Genomic DNA, 6323 nt, shown 5'->3' on the forward strand with positions numbered 1-6323 from the left:
TCAGAGATTTTGAGCACTATTGGATCCTAAGCATCTTATGGAAAAAGACCTGGATTGGCTTGTTCACTTCTCCAGCTTGTGGGTGCTCTGATACCCAAGGGGCATTCAGTAAATATTTGTTGAATAAATGAATGAAAAATTGGGGGCCGGGTTGTGGGTAAGTGGTAAGAGTGCTTGCCTAGCATGTGTAGGGAACTGGGTTCAATCCCCGGTATCACATAAAAAAAAATAAAGTTATTGTGTCCATCTACAACTGAAACACACACACACACACACACATACACACACACAGAGACACAAATGAATGGAATGTAGACTGCTTTGGGAATTTCTGGAGAAATACATAAAAAAAAGAGTTTCTTTTAGTTGTTTAAAAAGTTGTTAATATCACTTTAGTGCTCCAAGAATGAGGGGAACCCCAGAGGCATCTATTGAGGAAAGGTGCGGTCCACAAGGATGTATGTTAACTGGCTCTAGGAATTTTTATGAAGGCTATTTCGATCCTCCTCTGGCCCATCTACACGCTTTAACCCAAGTAGTCTCACTGAATACCAGTTTTTAAAAGGCTGAGGACATTTATTGGGGATACGAACAAAGGAGAAATTGGCTACTCTATTTGCCCAACCTGGTCTGTGGGTAGAAGACTCTCCTGGGCTTTTTGTGCTTCTCTTTAGATTGGATGTGGTTTATGGGGGACTCAGTTAGTGGCCTTTCCTGGACAGTGTTTCAGTTGGATACACTGCTATGTGTTATCTACCAGGAAAGCTGGAGAAAGAGCTATGAGCTGTCATGCCAACAGGATGGGATGATTTCTACAATAGGGCAGTGTGATCGGCTTACACTATTCATATGCTTCCTCCAGAAGCTCCCTTCAGAGCAGAATCAAATCTGGCCTCATCCACTTCCCACCTTGTTTCCTTAGAATCTAGAGGCTTATCATATGGCCTTATTCCTTCCTAAGACCCAGGTTGTGCAGGAAAGGAAACCTATCTGATATGGGCTCAAACATATTTTCTCACTAGGCAGGGTGACTTCAATAAAATTAATCAGTGATATATCTTAATTAATGATATATTTTAAATTAACAAATGCTTTTTATTGAGGTAAAGTATACAAAAATGTATTATTTTAATATCCCCCTACTTTTTAAAAAATGGGGATTGAATCCAGGGATGCTCTTACACTGACCTACATCCCCAGCCCTTTTATTTTTTATTCTGAGACAGGATCTTGCTAAGTTGTCCAGGCTGGCCTTGAACTTTCAATCTTCCTGCCTCAGTTGCCTGAGTCTGATATTGCAGGAATTATAATGTTATTACATTACTGCATCCATCCATTTTAACCAACTCAAGCATACAACTCAGTGGCATTAATTACATTTATGATGCTGTGCAACCATCATCACTGTCCACCTTCAGAACCTTTTAATCACCCCAAACTGAAACTCTGTACCCATTAAAAAATAACTCCTTATTGCTTCCTCCCCCTAGTCCTTGGTAACCACTATTATATTTTCTGTATATAGAAATGTCAATTCAAATCCTTTGCATATTTTAAAATTGAATTATTTTTCTTTTGATTGTTGACTTGTAAGAGTTAAAGATATTGCATTTGGTTTCTGGATACAAATTCCTTATCAGACATATGGTTTGAAAATTTTTTTTTGCATCCCATGAATTTCATCACAATGTCCTTTGAAGCACAAAAGTTTTACATTTTGATAAAGTCCAATTTACCTATTTTTTCTTTTTTTTGTGTGTGTGTGTATTTGGTGTCTTATCTAAGAAAATTGTTGCCTAACCTTAGGTTACAAAAATTTGATTTCATTTTCTTCTAAAAGTTTCTAGCTTTAGCTTTAAATTTAAGTCTGTGATCCATTCAGACTTATGTATTTATTTATTTTTGGTACCAGGAATTGAACTCAAGGGCACTCAATCACTGAGCCACATCCCCAGCCCTATTTTATATTTTATTTAGAGACAGTGTCTCACTGAATCGCTTAGCACCTCACTTTTGCTGAAGCTATGAACTTGTGATCCTTCTGTCTCAGCTTCAAGAACCCTGGGATTATAGTTGTGTGTGAGTGCCTGGGCAGGCTTATTTTTATATATGGTGTGAGGTAGGGTTCCAACTTTATTCTTTTGCATGTGGCTATCCAGTTTCCCCAGACCATTTATTGAAAAGAATATTCTTTCCTCATCAAATTATATGTGTATTGTTGAAAATCAATTGACTATAAATGTAAGAGGACTATATATGTAAAATGACTCTATTTGGATTCTCAATTTTATGCCAAATATCTATATTTCTATTCTAATGTCAGCAGCATAGTGTCTTGATTATTACAATTTCATAGTAAGTTTTGAAAGTGTGAATCTTCCATCTTATTTTTCCATTTTAAAATTCTTTTGGCAGTTCTGAGTTCCTTGCATTTCCACATGAATTTTAGGACTGGAGAGAGTTGCACTGGATCTGTAAATCAATTGGGGTAGTAGTGCCATATTAACAATATTAAGACTTTCAATCCATGAATACGGGATGTCATTTTATTTTTTTAGGCTTTTAATTTTTTTTCAATTTCTTTTTTATTGTTTAGTATATTATAGGTATATATAATAGTGGGATTCTTTTTGACATTCATAAATGCATGTAACATAGTTTTCTCTATTTCAATCCCCAGTACTATCCCTTCTCTCCCCTCCTCCCTCTCCCTGATCCCCTTCTTCTAATCTACTGTTTATTTATTTTTAAATTAGTGCCTTATAGTTATATACAAAATTGGATTCCATGATTATGTATTTATACATACACATAGGATAATTTGGTCAACTTCATTCCTCATGTTCTTCCCTCTTTCCTCCCTTTCTCCTTTCCTCTTGGTACTCCACTTCTACACTGCTGATTTCCCTTCTATTTATGTGAGATCCTCCCCTTTTATTCCCTTCTTTTTTCTTTCTAGATTCTGCATCTGAGAGAAAATATTTGACCCTGGACTTTCTGAATCTGGCTTATTTCACTTAGCATGATTTCTTCATTCCCATTCATTTACCAGCAAATTACATAATTTCATTCTAAGAAGAAATATCGGAGTAGAATTCCATTGTGTATACATACCACATTTTGTTTATCCATTTGTCTATTGTTAGGAACCTAGGTTGGTTCCATAACTTGGCTATTGTGGATTGTGCTGCTACAGATACTGGTATGCAGATAGCATGCTGATTTTAGTTCTTTCGAACTAAAGGAGAGGGGTATGTTAATTCCATCCTTTGTCTCTTGAGGGGTTTCCATACTGCTTTCTTAAGTGGTTGTGTCAATTTGCAGTCCCATCAAAAATGTGTAAGTATACCTCATTCCCCACATTTATGCTACCAATTATCATTATGTGTATTCTTTATGATTGCCATTATAACTGGGGTTTGATGAAATCTCAGTGTAGTTTTGATTTACATTTCCCTGATTTCTAGGAATGTTGAGCATTTTTTATATATTTGTTGGCCAATATCTCTTTAGATCTTTTGTCCATTAATTAAATGGATTATTAGTTTGGAGAGTGTTAAGTTTTTTTGAGTTCTTTATGTATTCTGGTTCTTAATCCCATGTTAGAGGGTAGCTGGCAAATATTTTCTCCCATTCTGCAGGCTCTATCTTCATGATCTTAATTATTTCCATTGCTGTTTAGAGGCTTTTTAATCTGATGCCATCCCACTTATTGATTCTGGATTTTAATTCTTGAGCTTTAGGAATCTTTTTAAGGAACTCAGTGCCTAATTAGAACATATTGGAGTGTTGTTCCCATGTTTTCTTTTAGCAGTTTCACGATTTCTGGTCTAATTTCTAGGACTTTGATCCATTTTGAGTTGATTTTTGTGCAAGGTGAGAGGTAGAGACCTAGTTTCATTCTTCTACATATGTACATCCAGTTTTTCTAGCACCATCTGTTAAAAAGGATATATTTTTTTCAACATATACTTTTGGCACATTTGCCAAGGATCAGATGACTTTATTTGTGTGGATTTATCTCTGAGATTTCTTGTCTGTTTCATTCATCTTCACATTTGTTTTTATGCCAGTACCATTCTGTTTTTTTTTACTATATCTCTGTAGTATAATTTGAAGTCAGTTATTATAAAGCCTCCAGCATCACTTTTTTTTTTAAACTTAGAATCGCTTTGGATCTTCTGGGTCTTTTATTTCTCCATATGAATTTTAGAACTGCTTTTCCCCCCTAGTACTGTAAAGAATATCATTGGCATTTTGATGGGAATTGCATTGAATCTGTAGATTGCTCTTAGTAATATGGCCATTTTGATGATATTAATTCTACTTATTCAGGAACATGGTAGGTCTTTCTATCTAAGGATTTCTTCAATTTCTTTCTTCAGTGTATTAAAATATTTTTGTAGAGGTCTTTCATCTCCTTAGTTGGACTTATTCCTAAGAATTTTTTTTTTTAAATTTTTGAGGTTATTGTGAATGGAATAGTTTTTTTAAATTTATTTATAGGCAGATTCACTATTGGAATGTAAGAAAGCTGTTAATATTTTTTGTTCATTGTTGATCTTGAACCCTGATACTTTGCTAAATTTAAACAACTCTAGAAGTCTTCTGGTGAAAATTTTTTGGGTGTTCTAGATTTAGAATCATGTCCTGAGCAGACAGAGTTAGTTTGACTTATTCTTTTCCTATTTGTATCTCCTTAATTTATTTCTCTTGCCTGATTGCTCTGACTAGAGTTTCAAGAACTATATTGAATAAGAATGGTGAAAGTTAGGCTTTTAATTTCTTTTAACAATGTTTAGCAGTTCTCTTATACTTAGTCAAATTTATTCCTAAGTGTTTTATTCTTTTTAATGATATTGTGAATAAAATTGTTTTCTTATTTTTGATTGTTCATGCTAGTGTATAGAAATGTAGCTAACTTTTGCTTATTGATCTTGTATCCTGGGATATCACTGAATTCACTTTCTAGTTCTGATTATTCATTAGTAGATTCCTCAGGATTCTCAATATACAAAACCATGCCATCTGGAAGTTATTTATTTATTTATTTATTTATTTTTTGACTAATTGCCTTGGCTAGAACACCTAGTATAAAGTTGAATAAAAGAGGTGAACATGGCTATTCCTGTTCCTGACCTAAGGAAAAAGCATTCAATCATTTACTGTTAAATATGATGTTAATTTTTTTTTTTGTAAATGGTCTTTATCAGGTTGAAGAAATTTTTCCTTTTTATAAATTGGTGCATTATACCTCTTTCTCCGGCTGGAAACATGGAGGGTGCCAAAGAGAAGAAAAAGAAGGTTCCTGCTGTGCCATAAACTCTTAAGAAAAAGCGAAGGAATTATGCAGAGCTGAAGGTAAAGTGCCTGAGGAAGAAGTTTGCCCAAAAGATGCTTTGAAAGGCAAGGAAGAAGTTAATCTATGAAAAAGCCAAGCATTATCACAAGGATATAGACAAATGTACAGAACAGAGATTCGATGGCTAGATTGGCAAGAAAACCTGGCAACTTCTATGTACCTGCAGAACCCAAATTGGCATTTGTTATCAGGATCAGAGGTAACAATGGTGTGAGCCCAAAGGTTCATAAGGTGTTACAACTTCTTCACCTTTGCCAGATCTTCAATGGCACCTTTGTTAAGCTCAACAAGGCTTTAATTAACATGCTGAGGATCGTGGAACCTTACATTGCATGGGGGTACCCAAACCTGAAATCAGGGAATGAACTAATCTACAAGCGTGGATATGGCAAAAGCAACAAGAAACTAATTGCCTTGACAGATATTTGACAGATCGAGCTTTGGTTGCTTGATCTCTTGGTAAATATGGCATCATCTGCATGGAAGATCTGATTCATGAGATCTACACTGTTGGAAAACGCTTCAAAGAAGCAAATAACTTCCTGTGGCCTTTCAAATTATCTTCTACAAGAGGTGGAATGAAGAAAAAGACCACCTATTTTGTAGAAGGTGGAGATGCTGGCAACAGGGAAGACCAGATCAACAGGCTTATTAGAAGGATGAACTAAGGTATCTACTGTGGTATTTTTGTAGTCTGGTCAGTTAATAAAACAGTACCTGCTCTCAAAAAAAAATTGGTGCATTATAATTATACATAGGAATTTTTTGTTACATATTCATACATGCTCTACTCTACTAGTATCTCTTCTATTTTCATGAGATCTACTCCCTTCTACTCCCTACTACTCCCCTATTTTTTTCCTCTATAGATCCCACATATGAGATAAAAAATATGACCCATGACTTTCTGAGTTTGACTTATTTTGCTTAACATAATATTCTTAATTTCCATCCATTTTCT

General features: G+C 34.9%; 1 pseudogene; it reads left to right on the plus strand.

Annotated features, from left to right (window-relative positions):
* The first annotated feature begins 5274 nt into the window (after positions 1 to 5274).
* On the plus strand, positions 5275 to 6096 carry LOC101965288 (large ribosomal subunit protein uL30 pseudogene; annotated as a pseudogene).
* Positions 6097 to 6323: the final 227 nt, after the last annotated feature.

The sequence above is a fragment of the Ictidomys tridecemlineatus genome, chromosome 4, assembly GCF_052094955.1.
Source record: "Ictidomys tridecemlineatus isolate mIctTri1 chromosome 4, mIctTri1.hap1, whole genome shotgun sequence".
Classification (NCBI taxonomy): Eukaryota; Metazoa; Chordata; class Mammalia; order Rodentia; family Sciuridae; genus Ictidomys; species Ictidomys tridecemlineatus.